The sequence below is a fragment of the Salmo salar genome, chromosome 13, assembly GCF_965601325.2.
Source record: "Salmo salar chromosome 13, fSalSal1, whole genome shotgun sequence".
NCBI lineage: Eukaryota > Metazoa > Chordata > Actinopteri > Salmoniformes > Salmonidae > Salmo > Salmo salar.
The window spans coordinates 101,855,264-101,871,423 of NC_138303.1; the positions used below are offsets into that span (position 1 = coordinate 101,855,264).

Consider the following 16,160-nt stretch of genomic DNA (forward strand, 5'->3'; position numbering starts at 1 on the left):
ATAAAGATTACCTGGCTACTCACTAGCACGTGGACTTGTGCTTGAGAGTGTGTATGAGACCTGTGTTCATTTTCCTATAATGCCCGCTTCAAGAAGTTAGTCATTATTAGTGAATGTGCATTGTGCATGGTTCTGGCTAAATTTCTAACAAAAAGGGTATTTTCATAGACTTAAACAAAAAAACAGGTTAAACTATTTGATTAAATAATAACATTTTTAGTGGGGCTTATATTTAGCATTAAAAAAATTGTACATGAGATATACACTACACGGCCAAAAGTGTGTGGACACCTGCTCATCGAACATTTCATTCTAATATCATGGGCATTAATATGGATTTGGTCCCCCCTTTGCTGCTGTAACAGCCTCCACTCTTCTGGGAAGGCTTTCCACTTGATGTTGAAACATTGCTGAGGGAATTGCTTCCATTCAGCCACAAGAGCATTAGTGATGCTGATGTTGGCCAATTAGGCCTGGCTTGGATTCTGCGCTCCAATTCATCCCAAAGGTGTTCAAATTATGACATTTTTTTTTATTTCACCTTTATTTAACCAGGTAGGCTAGTTGAGAACAAGTTCTCATTTACAACTGCAACCTGGCCAAGATGAAGCAAAGCAGTTCGACACATACAACAACAGTTACACATGGAACAGTCAATAATACAGTAAAAAAAGTCTATACACACTGTGTGCAAATGAGGTAAGATAAGGGAGATAAGGCAATAAATAGGCCATAGTGGCGAGGTAATTACGATATAGCAATTGAACACAGGAGTGATAGATGTGCAGAAGATGAACGTGCAAGTAGAGATACTGTATTTATTTATTTTGCACCCTAGTATGGGGATAAGGTAGTTGGATGGGCCATTTACAGAAGGGCTACGTACAGGTGCAATGATCTGTGAGCTGCTCTGACAGCTGGAGCTTGAAGTTAGTGAGGGAGATATGAGTCTCCAGCTTCAGTGATTTTTGCAGTTCGTTCTAGTCACTGGCAGCAGAGAACTGGAAGGAAAGGCGGCTAAAGGTTGAATTGGCTTTGGGGGTGACCAGTGAAATATACCTGCTGGAGCACGTGCTGCGGGTGGGTGCTGCTATTGCGACCAGTGAACTGAGATAAGGCGGGGCTTTATCTGGCAAAGACTTGTAGATGACCTGGAGCCAGTGGGTTTGGCGACGAGTATGAAGCGAGAGCCAGCCAACTAAAGCGTACAGGTCGCAGTGGTGGGTAGTATATGGGGCTTTGGTGACAAAACGGATGGCACTGTGATAGACTGCATCCAATTTGTTGAGTAGAGTGTTGGAGGCTATTTTGTAAATTACATCGCCGAAGTCGAGCATCGGTAGGCTAGTCAGTTTTACGAGGGTATGTTTGGCAGCATGAGTGAAGGTTGCTTTTTGCGAAATAAGAAGCCGATTCTAGATTTAATCTTGGATTGGAGATGCTCAATGTGGGTCTGGAAAGTTTACAGTCTAACCAGACACCAAGGTATGGGTAGTTGTCCACATATTCTAAGTCAGAACCGTCCAGAGTAGTGATGCTGGACAGGCGGGCAGGTGCGGGCAGCGATAGGTTGAAGAGCATGCATTTAGTTTTATTAGCATTTAAGAGCAGTTGGAGGCCACGGAAGAAGAGTTGTACGGCATTGAAGCTCGTCTGGAGGTTAGTTAGCACAGTGGGCCGGATGTATGCAGAATGGTGTCGTCTGCGTAGAGGTGGATCAGAGAAGCACCAGCAGCAAGAGCGACATCATTGATGTATACAGAGAAGAGAGTCGGCCCGAGGATTGAACCCTGTGGCACACCCATAGAGACTGCCAGAAGTCCAGACAACAGGCCCCCCAATTTGACACACTGAACTCTATCAGAGAAGTAGTTGGTGAACCTGGCGAGGCAGTCATTTGAGAAACCAAGGCTGTTGAGTCTGCGCGATAAGAATGTGGTGATTGACAGTCGAAAGCCTTGGCCAGGTCGATGAATACGGCTGCACAGTATTGTCTCTTATCGATGGAAGTTATATCGTTTAGGACCTTGAGCGTGGCTGAGGTGCACCCATGACCAACTCAGAAACCAGATTGCATAGCGGAGAAGATACGGTGGGATTCAAAATGGTCGGTGATCTGTTTGTTAACTTGGCTTTTGAAGACCTTAGAAAGGCAGGGTAGGATAGATATAGGTCTGTAGCAGTTCGGGTCTAGAGTGTCTCCCACTTTGAAGAGGGGGATGATCTCGGCAGCTTTCCAATCTTTGGGGATCTCAGACGATACGAAAGAGAGGTTGAACAGGCTAGTAGTAGAGGTTGCAACAATTTCAGCAGATAATTTTAGAAAGAGAGGGTCCAGATTGTCTAGCAGGTGATTTGTAGGGTTCCAGATTTTGCAGCTCTTTCAGAACATCAGCTATCTGGATTTGGGTGAAGGAGAATTGTGGTAGACTGGGGCAAGTTGCTGTGGGGAGTGCAGGGCAGTTGACCGGGGTAGGGGTAGCCAGGTGGAAAGCATGGCCAGCCGTAGAAAAACGCTTATTGAAATTCCCAATTATCGTGGATTTATCAGTGGTGACAGTGTTTCCTAGCCTTAGTGCAGAGGGCAGCTGGGAGGAGGTGCTCTTATTCTCCATGGACATTACAGTGTCCCAGAACGTTTTTGAGTTTATGCTACAGGATACAAATTTCTGTTTGAAAAAGCAAGCCTTAGCTTTCCTAACTGCCTGTGTATATTGGTTCCTAACGTCCCTGAAAAATTGCATACCACGGGGGATATTTGATGCTAGTGTAGTACGCCACAGGATGTTTTTGTGCTGGTCAAGGGCAGTCAGGTCTGGAGTGAAACAAGGGCTATCTGTTCCTGTTTTTTTTTTTACGGGGCATGCTTATTTAAGGTGAAGAAGGCACTTTTAAAGAATAACCAGGCATCTTCTACTGATGGGATGAGGTCAATATCCTTCCAGGATACCCGGGCCAGGTAGATTAGAAAGGCCTGCTCGCTTAAGTGTTTTAGGGAGCGTTTGGCAGTGATGAGGGGTGGTCGTTTGACCGCAGACCCATTACGGATGCAGGCAATGAGGCAGTGATCGCTGAGATCTTGGTTGAAGACAGCAGAGGTGTATTTGGAGGGCAAGTTGGTTAGGATGATATCTATGAGGGTGCCCGTGTTTATGGATTTGGGGTTGTACCTGGTAGGTTCATTGATAATTTGTGTGAGATTGAGGGCATCAAGCTTAGATTGTAGGACGGCCGGGGTGTTAAGCATGTCCCAGTTTAGGTCACCTAGCAGCACGAGCTCTGAAGAAAGATTGGGGGAAATCAATTCACATATGGTGTCTAGGGCACAGCTGGGGGCAGAGGGTGGTAAGCGGCAACGGTGAGAGACTTGTTTCTGGAAAGGTGGATTTTTAGAAGTAGAAGCTCTAATTGTTTGGGTACAGACCTGGATAGTAAGACAGAACTCTGCAGGATATATCTGCAGTAGATTGCAACTCCGCCCTCATTGACAGTTGTATCTTTTCGGAAAATGTTATAGTTAGGGATGGACATTTCAGGGTTTTTGGTGGTCTTCCAAAACCAGGATTCAGACACGGCTAGGACATCCGGGTTGGCAGTGTGTGCTAAAGCAGTTTATAAAACAAACTTAGGGTGGATACTTCTGATGTTAACATTAGAGGTCGACCGATTAATCGGAATGGCCGATTAATTAGGGCCGATTTCAAGTTTCCATAACAATCGGTAATCGGCATTTTTGGACACCGATTGTGGCCGTTTACATTGCACTCCACGAGGAGACTGCGTCGCAGGCTGACTACCTGTTATGCGAGTGCATCAAGAAGCCAAGGGATGTTGCTAGCAAGCATTAAACTTATCTTATAAAAAACAATCTTAACATAATCACTAGTTTACTCCACATGGTTGATGATATTACTAGTTTATCTAGCTTGTCCTGCGTTGCATATAATCGATGTGGTACCTGTTAATTTCTCATCGAATCACAGCCTACTTCGCCAAACAGGTGATTATTTAACAAGCTCTTTCGCAAAAAAAGCACTGTCATTGCACCAATGTGTACCTAACCATAAACATCAATGCCTTTCTTTAAAATCAATACACAAGTATATATTTTTTAAACCTGCATATTTAGTTAATATTGCCTGCTAACATGAATTTCTTTTAACTAGGGAAATTGTGTCACTTCTCTTGCGTTCCGTGCAAGCAGTCAGGGTATATGCAGCAGGATGGGCCACCTGGCTCATTGCGAACTGTGTGATGACCATTTAATCCTAACAAAGACCGTAATTAATTTGCCAGAATTGTACATAATTATGACATAACATTTAAGGTTGTGCAATGTAACAGCAATATTTAGACTTAGGGATGCCACCCGTTAGATAAAATACGGAACGGTTTTGTTTTCCAAATGATAGTGTCCAGATTTGACCATATTAATCACCTAAGGCTCGTATTTCTGTGTGTTATTATGTTATAATTCAGTCTATGATTTGATATAGCAGTCTGACTGAGCAGTGGTAGGCAGCAGCACGCTTGTAAGCATTCATTCAAACAGCACTTTCGTGCGTTTGCCAGCAGCTCTTTGCTGTGCTTCAAGCATTGAGCTGTTTATGACTTCAAGGCTATCAACTCCCGAGATTAGGCTGGTGTAACCGATGTGAAATGGCTAGCTAGTTAGCAGGGTACGCGCTAATAGCGTTTCAATCGGTGGCATCACTCGCTCTGAGACCTTGAAGTAGTTGTTCCCCTTGCTCTGCAAGGGCCGCGGCTTTTGTGAAGCGATGGGTAACGATGCTTCGAGGGTGGCTGTTGTCGATGTGTTCCTGGTTCGAGTCCAGGTAGGGGCGAGGAGAGGGACGGAAGCTATACTGTTACACTGGCAATACTATAGTGCCTATAAGAACATCCAATAGTCAAAGGTATATGAAATACAAATGGTAGAGAGAGAAACAGTCCTATAATTCCTATAATATCTACAACCTAAAACTTCTTACCTGGGAATATTGAAGACTCATGTTAAAAGGAACCACCAGCTTTCATATGTTCTAATGTTCTGAGCAAGGAACTTAAACATTAGCTTTCTTACATGGCACATATTGCACTTTTACTCTCTTCTCCAACACTTTGTTTTTGCATTATTTAAACCAAATTGAACATGGTTCATTATTTATTTGAGGCTAAATTGATTTTATTGATGTATTATATTAAAGTTAAAATAAAAGCGTTCATTCAGTACTGCTGTAATTGTCATTATTACAACAAAACTATATTTTATAAAAATAATTTTTTTTTTTTTTTTTTTTTTTTTTTTTTTTTTTTTTTTTTTTTTTTTTTTAAATCGGCCGATTTATTGGTATCGGCTTTTTTGGTCCTCCAATAATCGGGATCGGCGTTGAAAAATCATGATCGGTCGACCTCTAGGTAACATCCATGAAACCAAGGCTTTTACCGTTACAGAAGTCAACAAATGAGAGCGCCTGGAGAATGGAAGTGGAGCTAGGCACTCCCTCACGACGCCAGGACAGCGGAGTCAATCACCACCTTCCGTAGACACCTCTTTAAGGAATACCTGGGATAGGATATAGTAATCCTTCTAACCCCCCCCCCCCCCGCCCCCCCCAAAAAAATATATAGATGTACAATTGTAAAGTGGTTCTTCCACTGGATATCTTAAGGTGAATGCACCAATTTGTAAGTCGCTCTGGATAAGAGCGTCTGCGAAATGACGTAAATGTAAATGCAGGGCCTGGATTAACCTCTACATCACCAGAGGAACAGAGGAGGAGTAGGATAAGGGTACGGCTAAAGGCTATAAAAACTGGTCGTCTAGTACGTTCGGAAACAGAGAGTAAAAGGAGCAGGTTTCTGGGCGCAATAGAATAGATTCAAGGCATAACGTACAGACAAAAGTTTTACCATGTAAATACAGTGGAGGTAAACCTAGGCCTAGAGTGACGATGAGAGAGATAGTCGTCTCTAGAAACATCATTTAAACCAGGTGATGTCACCGCATGTGTGAGAGGTGGAACTGAAGGGTTAGCTAAGGCATATTGAGCAGGACTAGAGGCTCTACAGTGAAATAAGACAATAATCAGTAACCAGAACAGCAATGGACAAGGCATACTGACATTAGGGAGAGGCATGCGTAGCCGAGTGATCATAGGGGTCCAGTGAGTAGTTAACCTAAAAAAACGTACCCGATTTAATCTGGTTACTACTCCTGCCCAGTAACTAGAATATGCATATAATTATTGGCTTTGGATAGAAAACACCCTAAAGTTTCTAAAACTGTTTGAATGGTGTCTGTGAGTATAACAGAACTCATATGGCAGGCAAAAACCTGAGAAGATTCTGAACAGGAAGTGGCCTGTCTGACAAGTTCTTGTTCATCTTGGCTCTTTTTATTGAAGACTGAGGATCTTTGCTGTAACGTGACACTTCCTACGGCTCCCATAGGCTCTCAGAACCCGGGAAAAAGCTGAACGATATCGAGGCAGCCCCAGGCTGAAACACATTAGCGCGTTTGGATAGTGGCCTGTTAGAGGACCATCAGACTGGGGCTCGTGCACGAGATGTTTTTATTTTCCCCTCTCTTTGAACGAAAACCACCACTCCCGGTCAGAATATTATCGCTTTTTTTACGAGAAAAATGGCATAAAAACTGATTTTAAACAGCGGTTGACATGCTTCGAAGTACGGTAATGGAATATTTAGAATTTTTGTGTCACGAAATGCGTCGTGCTCGTCACCCTTCTTTACCATTCGGATAGTGTCTTGAACGCACGAACAAAACGCCGCTATTTGGATATAACTATGGATTATTTCGTACCAAACCAACATTTGTTATTTAAGTAGAAGTCCTGGGAGTGCATTCTGACAAAGAACAGCAAAGGTAATAACATTTTTCTTATAGTAAATCTGACTTTGGTGAGTGCTAAACTTGCTGGGTGTCTAAATAGCTAGCCCTGTGATGCTGGGCTATCTACTGAGAATATTACAAAATGTGCTTTCACCGAAAAGCTATTTTAAAATCTGACATAGCGAGTGCATAGAGGAGTTCTGTATCTATAATTCTTAAAATAATTATGTTTTTTGTGAACGTTTATCGTGAGTAATTTAGTAAATTCACCGGAAGTGTTCGGTGGGAATGCTAGTCACATGCTAGTCACATGCTAATGTAAAAAGCTGGTTTTTGATATAAATATGAACTTGATTGAACAAAACATGCATGTATTGTCTAACATAATGTCCTAGGGGTGTCATCTGATGAAGATCAAAGGTTAGTGCTGCATTTAGCTGTGGTTTGGGTTTATGTGACATTATATGCTAGCTTGAAAAATGGGTGTCTGATTATTTCTGGCTGGGTACTCTGCTGACATAATCTAATGTTTTGCTTTCGTTGTAAAGCCTTTTTGAAATCGGACAGTGTGGTTAGATTAACGAGAGTCTTGTCTTTAAAATGGTGTAAAATAGTCATATGTTTGAGAAATTGAAGTAATAGCATTTCTAAGGTATTTGAATATCGCGCCACGGGATTACACTGGCTGTTGAGTAGGTGGGACGCTTGCGTCCCACCTAGCCCAGAGAGGTTAAGCTGGCTGGAGACACGGCGATTCAGACAGCTGGGGTTGAGGTCAGGGCTTTGTGGAGACCAGTCAAGTTCTTCCACACTAGGGCTGACGCCAATTAGTCAATTGTTTGGTCGATAGGCTGTTGGTCGACCAATATTTTGTTTTGTAGAACAGTAGGAAATATCCGCATCGCCATGACCCTTCTAAACGTAACAATGCAGAGGGCTCTGGGTAGCTCCGCTTTGACATGGTTGATGGTAGGTGGGAGCGGTACATCCTGTATAAACACAAACTCACATACTTAACAACTTCCTTCACAACAACTCTGCACGGCAAAGCGCAAGACGTATGAATGCCCTGACTTCTGCAGAGGCTGTATCACAGTAAATGCTGACGTCGGATTGATCATGTGCACAGATACACAACGCACTTCTCTCTCCAGGAATGTGCTCTCCCTTAACAATTTGTGTTAGAAAATTCATTGTTTCATAACTTCATTGTTGTGTGAATTGTTTGCGTTTGATTGTTACTGTACATCAATTCCCCGTTACATGTCACCGGAAGTACAGTTCCCATTCATTCTTTTAATTTATGTTTTCTTGGTTACGGTAATTTCTGTTAACCTTTCTGGCGCAGGCGTTCCGCTAGCGACCCACCTCAACAACATCCGGTGAAATTGCAGAGCGCGTAATTCAAATTACAGAAATATACATATTTAAGATTCATGAAAATACAAGTGTCATACATCAAAATAAAGCTTAACTTCTTGTTAACGCATTCAATATAATTCATTTTACCCTTCTCATTGTCGGAGTGGATAATTTTTTTTGCAGAACGATGTCGAGTATGGACGTGCACCTGATTACGCTTAGAAGTAGGCCTGCGTGTAAATATAGGGATCGGATAGTATTTCTGATTGGCTTAAACCACAAGCACTAATGAGCTGTGGAGCTTCAAAGTAATGTTTTCTTCAACTCTAACAGCAAGCAAACAAAGTCTGGATGTAAAAACATTGAGAATGATAATAGCTCCTGAATGTATTTGAAAACATCTATCCAGCCCTCTGCCTTTCAATAACCACTCAGGGTGAAAGGGAAAAATGCAACGCTCTGATCCAGTTAAAACGTCATAAAATAAGCCCACCTGATTACTTGTTATCAGCGCTCGGCTTGGACTGAAAGATTGCGGTACTCATTTCGGGTGCTGGTATGGTTTATATTTAGGTGCAGGAGCTTTAATAAGAGGAACAGGAGCTCAAGCAGTAGAACATTTGAGGTGGTGTTGGTATTCAGCTCTTGTGAGCTCCTGTCCAAGTCAAGCACTTCTTCTTATCCCTTGCGCAAATAGCCTACACCTGACCTGTGTCTGTTCCGAGCTCACTGGTGCTGGAAACTGAAGGCCCAGAATATTTTACACAATGTTGCAAATATTTGCTAGTGCAAGCTTTAGGCTGGACTGAAATTAATAGTTGATACAATATTTCAAGTTTGTTGCAGACAGGCCATGCGTAGCCAATGTTATTTACAGGACATGTATTTTTTTTTTTAAATCAGGATATTTTTTACCCGCAGGCTGCAGTTAGTTGGCTTTATGTAGGCTATTTTTGCATAGCTGGCAATGGCAATAGAATTAACTTTAAAGTTTGTATCATTTTCATTTAGATAGAATTTCCATTAACCTCATGACAATGATTTTAAGATAAGACGTTATTATTAATTAAATGAAAATGTGCATATGAAAACCATAATTTGCACGCACATCGGTAAAAATTGTAAGATAAATTGGCATTCCACATGACAAAGTTTGCAGATTCCTTGTGTAGCCTATTACTGGCAACTTCAGGAGAGTAATGGCAGAATCTGGGAAAGCCAGCAGGGGCAGGAGGAGAATGGTCGGGACATGTATAGGTTTTTTTCTGATCTCTGGCTCCCTCTTGAGTCATTTGTGTCTTAATTCAACAAACAGTGAGCTTAAAGACAAATGTTTAAAAATGACGAACCGGTTGGACCTCGCTTTGTGCACGGGAGCACTGTCATGCTGAAACAGGAAAGGGCTTTCCCCAAATTGTTGCCACAGAGTTGGAAGCACAGAATAGCCTAGAATGTCATTGTATGCTGTAGCATTAAGATTTCCCTTCCCTGGAACTAAGGGGCCTAGCCCAAACAATGAAAAACAGCCCCAGACAATTATTCCTCCTCCTCCAAACTTTACAGTTGGCACGCTGCAGTCAGGCAGGTAGCGTTCTCCTGGCAACGGCCACACCCGGTTTCGTCCGTCAGACTGCCAGATGAAGTGTGATTCATCACTCCAGAGAAAGCGTTTCCACTGCTCCTGAGTCCAATGGCGCAGAGCTTCACACCACACAAGCCGACGCCTGGCATTGCGCATGGTGATCTTAGGCTTGTGTGAGGCTGCTCGGCCATGGAAACCCATTTCATCAAGCTACCGACGAACAGCTCTCGTGCTGACATTGCCTCGAGAGGCAGTTTGAAACTCTAACAAGTGTTGCAACCGAGGAAAGGCGATTTTTATGCACTACGTGTTTCAGCACTCGGTGGTCCCGTTCTGTGAGCTTATGTTGCTTCCACCTTGCGGCTGATATGTTGTTGCTCCTAAACGTTTCCACTTTCCCAATAACAGCACATACAGTTCACCAGGGAAGCTCTAGGATTGCAGACATTTGACGACGTGACTTGTTGGAAAGGTGGCATCCTATGACAGCGCCACATTGATAGTCACTGAGCTTTTCAGTAAGGCGATTCTCCTGACAAACTTTTCTATGGAGATTGCATGGCTGTGTGCTCGATTTTATACACCTGTCAGCAACGGGTGTTGCTGAAAAAGTTGAATCCACTCATTTGAAGGCGTGTTCACATACTTTTGCATCTACAGCACATTCAGAAAGTATTCAGATCCCTTCCCTTTCCCACATGTTAAGTTACAGCCTTATTCTGAAATGGATTAAATCATGTTTTTTCCCCCTCATCAATCTACACACAATACCCCATAACGACACTGCTACACAATACCCCATAACGACAAAGCGAAAACAAAATAAACGTATTTACATAAGTATTTCAGACCCTTTGCTATGAGACTCGAAATTGAGCTCTGGAACATCCTGTTTCCATTGATCATCCTTGAGATGTTTCTACAACTTGGAGTCCACCTGTGGTAAATTAAATTCATTGGACATGATTTGGAATGGAATAATGTTCCGGAACTCCAATCTGAGCAGCAGCAGCTGAAAAATGAGCTCCTACAAATATTGGAATTATCATGGTTTTTAGAGTGAAGTACATCGGAAAAAAGCAAAATAAAACTGCAAGACTGAATAGGAGAAAAAACAAGCAACAAACAAAGAAGATATGCTTTTGAAAAATAACTTTTTCATAAAATTGTAGTTATCTTAGCTAGCTGAATTGTTTACCAGTTGCTAAGCAGTTGCTAGGGACTCTTTTGGAAGAAGCTAGCTAGCTAACGAAGAACAACAAAGAATATCTAGTTAACAGAAGAAAAGAAAGAAAATCAGGACAGAAGAAAAAGGATATCAAAGTGAAACAGTTCTCTAAAGACACAAGAGACAATAATACAAGAAACAACACTTCTGTAGCTTGTCAACTATGTGTCTGTCTATCCCTGTTCTCTCCCCTCTGCACAGGCCATACAAACGCTTCACACCGCGTGGCCGCTGCCACTCTAACCTGGTGGTCCCAGCGCGCACGACCCACGTGGAGATCCAGGACTCCGGCAGCCGCTGGAACTGACGGTCTGCAGCCAACAAGGCTGAGTTCATCTCAGCCTATGCTACCCTCCAGTCCCTAGACTTCCTGGCGCTGACGGAAACATGGATTACCACAGATAACACTGCTACTCCTACTGCTCTCTCTTCGTCTGCCCACGTGTTCTCGCATACCCCTAGAGCATCGAGCCAGCGGGGTGGTGGCACTGGAATCCTCATCTCTCCCAAGTGGACATTCTCTCTTTCTCCCCTGACCCATCTGTCTATCGCCTCCTTTGAATTCCATGCTGTCACAGTTACCAGCCCTTTCAAGCTTAACATCCTTATCATTTATCGCCCTCCAGGTTCCCTTGGAGAGTTCATCAATGAGCTTGACGCCTTGATAAGTTCCTTTCCTGAGGATGGCTCACCTCTCACAGTTCTGGGTGACTTTAACCTCCCCACGTCTACCTTTGACTCATTCCTCTCTGCCTCCTTTCCACTCCTCTCCTCTTTTGACCTCACCCTCTCACCTTCCCCCCCTACTCACAAGGCAGGCAATACGATTGACCTCATCTTTACTAGATGCTGTTCTTCCACTAATCTCATTGCAACTCCCCTCCAAATCTCCGACCACTACCTTGTATCCTTTTCCCTCTTGCTCTCATCCAACACTTCTCACTCTGCCCCTACTCGGATGGTATTGCGCCGTCCCAACCTTCGCTCTCTCTCCCCCGCTACTCTCTCCTCTTCCATCCTATCATCTCTTCCCTCTGCTCAAACCTTCTCCAACCTATCTCCTGATTCTGCCTCCTCAACCCTCCTCTCCTCCCTTTCTGCATCCTTTGATTTTCTCTGTCCCCTATCCTCCAGGCCGGCTCGGTCCTCCCCTCCTGCTCCGTGGCTCGACGACTCACTACGAGCTCACAGAACAGGGCTCCGGGCAGCCGAGCGGAAATGGAGGAAAACTCGCCTCCCTGCGGACCTGGCATCCTTTCACTCCCTCCTCTCTACATTCTCCTCTTCTGTCTCTGCTGCTAAAGCCACTTTCTAACACTCTAAATTCCAAGCATCTGCCTCTAACCCTAGGAAGCTCTTTGCTACCTTCTCCTCCCTCCTGAATCCTCCTCCCCCCCTCCTCCCTCTCTGCGGATGACTTCGTCAACCATTTTGAAAAAAAGGTTGACGATATCCGATCCTCGTTTGCTAAGTCAAACGACACCGCTGGTCCTGCTCACACTGCCCTACCCTGTGCTTTGACCTCTTTCTCCCCTCTCTCTCCAGATGAAATCTCGCGTCTTGTGACGGCCGGCCGCCCAACAACCTGCCCACTTGACCCTATCCCCTCCTCTCTTCTCCAGACCATTTCCGGAGACCTTCTCCCCTTCCTCACCTCGCTCATCTACTCATCCTTGACCACTGGCTACGTCCCTTCCGTCTTCAAGAGAGCGAGAGTTGCACCCCTTCTGAAAAAACCTACACTCGATCCCTCCGATGTCAACAACTACAGACCAGTATCCCTTCTTTCTTTTCTCTCCAAAACTCTTGAACGTGCCGTCCTTGGCCAGCTCTCCTGCTATCTTTCTCAGAATGACCTTCTTGATCCTAATCAGTCAGGTTTCAAGACTGGGCATTCAACTGAGACTGCTCTTCTCTGTGTCACGGAGGCTCTCCGCACTGCTAAAGCTAACACTCTCTACTCTGCTCTCATCCTTCTAGACCTATCTGCTGCCTTTGATACTGTGAACCATCAGATCCTCCTCTCCACCCTCTCCGAGTTGGGCATCTCCGGCGCGGCCCACGCTTGGATTGCGTCCTACCTGACAGGTCGCTCCTACCAGGTGGCGTGGCGAGAATCTGTCTCCGCACCACGTGCTCTCACCACTGGTGTCCCCCAGGGCTCTGTTCTAGGCCCTCTCCTATTCTCGCTATACACCAAGTCACTTGGCTCTGTCATATCCTCACATGGTCTCTCCTATCATTGCTATGCAGACGACACACAATTAATCTTCTCCTTTCCCCCTTCTGATAACCAGGCGGCGAATCGCATCTCTGCATGTCTGTCAGACATATCAGTGTGGATGACGGATCACCACCTCAAGCTGAACCTCGGCAAGACGGAGCTGCTCTTCCTCCCGGGGAAGGACTGCCCGTTCCATGATCTCGCCATCACGGTTGACAACTCCCTTGTGTCCTCCTCCCAGAGTGCTAAGAACCTTGGCGTGATCCTGGACAACACCCTGTCGTTCTCCACTAACATCAAGGCGGTGACCCGATCCTGTAGGTTCATGCTCTACAACATTCGCAGAGTACGACCCTGCCTCACACAGGAAGCGGCGCAGGTCCTAATCCAGGCACTTGTCATCTCCCGTCTAGATTACTGCAACTCGCTGTTGGCTGGGCTCCCTGTCTGTGCCATTAAACCCCTACAACTCATCCAGAACGCCGCAGCCCGTCTGGTGTTCAACCTTCCCAAGTTCTCTCACGTCACCCCGCTCCTCCGCTCTCTCCACTGGCTTCCAGTTGAAGCTCGCATCCGCTACAAGACCATGGTGATTGCCTACGGAGCTGTGAAGGGAACGGCACCTCCATACCTTCCGGCTCTGATCAGGCCCTACACCCAAACAAGGGCACTGCGTTCATCCACCTCTGGCCTGCTGGCCCCCCTACCTCTGAGGAAGCACAGTTCCCGCTCAGCCCAGTCAAAACTGTTCGCTGCTCTGGCACCCCAATGGTGGAACAAGCTCCCTCACGACGCCAGGACAGCGGAGTCAATCACCACCTTCCAGAGACACCTGAAACCCCACCTCTTTAAGGAATACCTAGGATAGGATAAAATAATCCTTCTAACCCCCCCCCCCCCCCCTTAAAAGATTTAGATGCACTATTGTAAAGTGGTTGTTCCACTGGATATCATAAGGTGAATGCACCAATTTGTAAGTCGCTCTGGATAAGAGCGTCTGCTAAATGACTTAAATGTAAATGTAAATGAATGGCACACACCTGTTTATATAAAAAGGTCCCACAGTTGACAGTGCATGTGAGAGCAAAAACCCAGCCATGATGTCGAAGGAATTGTCCGTAGAGGTTCGAGACAGGATTGTGTCAAGGCACCGATCTGGGGAAGGGTAACAAAAAAATGTCTGCAGCATTGAAGGTCCACAAGAACACAGTGGCCTCCATCATTCGCAAATGGAAGAAGTTTGGAACCACCCAGACTTAAAGCTGGCGGCCCCGCCTAACTGAGCAATCGGGGGAGAAGGGCCTTGGTCAGGGAGGGGACCAAGAACCCAATGTCACTGACAGGGCTCCTCTGTGGAGCTGGGAGAACCTTCCAGAAGGACAACCATCTCTGCAGCACTCCACCAATCAGGCCTTTATGGTGGAGTGGCCACACAGAAGCCACTCCTCAGTAAAAAGGCACATGACAGCCTGCTTGGAGTTTGCCAAAAGGCACCTAAAGGACTCTCTGGAGGAAACCTGGCACCATCCCTACAGTGAAGCATGGTGGTGGCAGCATCATGCTTTGGGATTGTTTTTCAGCGGCAAGGTTTGGGAAACAAGTCAGGATCAAGGGAAAGATGCACAGAAAAGTACTGAGAGATCCTTGATGAAAACCTGCTCCAGAGCACACATGACCCTAAGCACACAGCGAAGACAACACAGGAGTGGCTTTGGAACAAGTCTCTGAATGTCCTTGAGAGGCCCAGCCAGAGCCCAGACTTGAATCCGATCGAACATCTCTGGAGAGAGCTGAAAATAGCTGTGCAGAGACGACTCCCCATCAACCTGACAGAGCTTGAGGATCTGCAGAGAAGAATGGGAGAAAATCCCCAAATACAGGTGTGCCAAGCTTGAAGCGTCATACCCAAGAAGACTCAAGGCTGTAATCGCTGCCAAAGGTGCTTCAACAAAGTACTGAGTAAAGGGTCTGAATACAGAAGAAATGTTATTTTTCGGTACATGTTTTTCTTATACATTTGCAAAAATGTACGAAACCATTTTTGCTTTGTCAATATATAGGCTATTGTGTATAGATTGATGAGATAAAACTATTTTAGAAGGCTGTAACGTAACAAAATGTGGAAAAAGTCAAGGGGTGTGAATTCTTTCCGAATGCAGTGTATATTGTAAATGAAATGAGAGTTTGACTGTGTGATAATAGGTTGCTTCTTGTGTAAATATTTTCTGTCTGGATTTTAATGATTTGTATGATTTGTAAGTTTGAAAATAATCTTATATGATTTCTAGGCCATATCACCCAGTCCTAAGAATATGGTCATTCAGTAGACATACTGTCATAAGGAAAGATGAGTAACTCAGTGAACATATGGTACAGAAGACCAAGTCATGCTGTTCAATGAGGAACATCGGAATTTCAGATCAACTGACTGAATTGAAATGAAGGGTTTGACTACAACCCCGAATCAATGCATGTCATAAGGAGAGCTGAGCAACTCATGGTACAGTTTAAACTGAACAGATCTTGAATCGGTTAAACATTGTCATCACGTCTTACTCTGACAACTCCTGTGGTGAGGGAATGAAACACCAACATGGAGTTTGACCCTCCCATTGAAATCAATACCAGCTGTTGGTGAGGGACTTAAAGGGGCAATCAACAGTTGCTACATCCATTTCCTGACTTCTAAATGAATGATTCTTGAAGAACAGCTAAATGCCTCATGAGCTGCCACACTCCATCAGAACCCAAAATATAAGCTTGTTTTACTCCAATGTTAGTAAACAATGTAAATATAAACAAACCATATATAGCCTGAAAAACACATCCATAGCGCTATGAACTTATGAGTGGTTACATTTCTCCAGGCCCATCCATCAGCTTTTTACCGAAACAGTGGCGGAGAATG

The 16,160-nt window shown here is 44.6% G+C and overlaps 1 protein-coding gene across 2 annotated transcripts in view; it reads right to left on the reverse strand.

Annotated features, from left to right (window-relative positions):
* The window catches only part of LOC106568406 (exosome RNA helicase MTR4), a 75,776-nt gene that overhangs the window by 27,926 nt on the left and 31,690 nt on the right, over nt 1-16,160 (reverse strand). The gene's annotated exons all lie outside the window — the stretch shown is intronic.